This window comes from Atta colombica, unplaced genomic scaffold (genome assembly GCF_001594045.1).
Source record: "Atta colombica isolate Treedump-2 unplaced genomic scaffold, Acol1.0 scaffold89, whole genome shotgun sequence".
NCBI lineage: Eukaryota > Metazoa > Arthropoda > Insecta > Hymenoptera > Formicidae > Atta > Atta colombica.
Genome location: NW_017259582.1, coordinates 1,636,173 through 1,636,401, shown reverse-complemented (window position 1 = coordinate 1,636,401; position 229 = coordinate 1,636,173).

Sequence of the window (229 nt, the reverse complement as noted above, 5' to 3'; positions counted from 1 at the left end):
TTTCGCAAGTGGTTTTTCGGTTTTCCTGCTGTCTTTCATTCAGTTCATGTGGAACCCATTTTTCTATCTTCTGGATCTTTCCTATGGATTTCAAACATATGTGTATGGAGACCGCTTCTCGTGTCACATTCAATTGATCCGCGAGTTGTTGTTGAGTTTGAGCGTCATCCTCATCCAACAATGCTTGCAATTCGCTGTCTTCAAACTTTTTCGATGATTTTCCACGTTT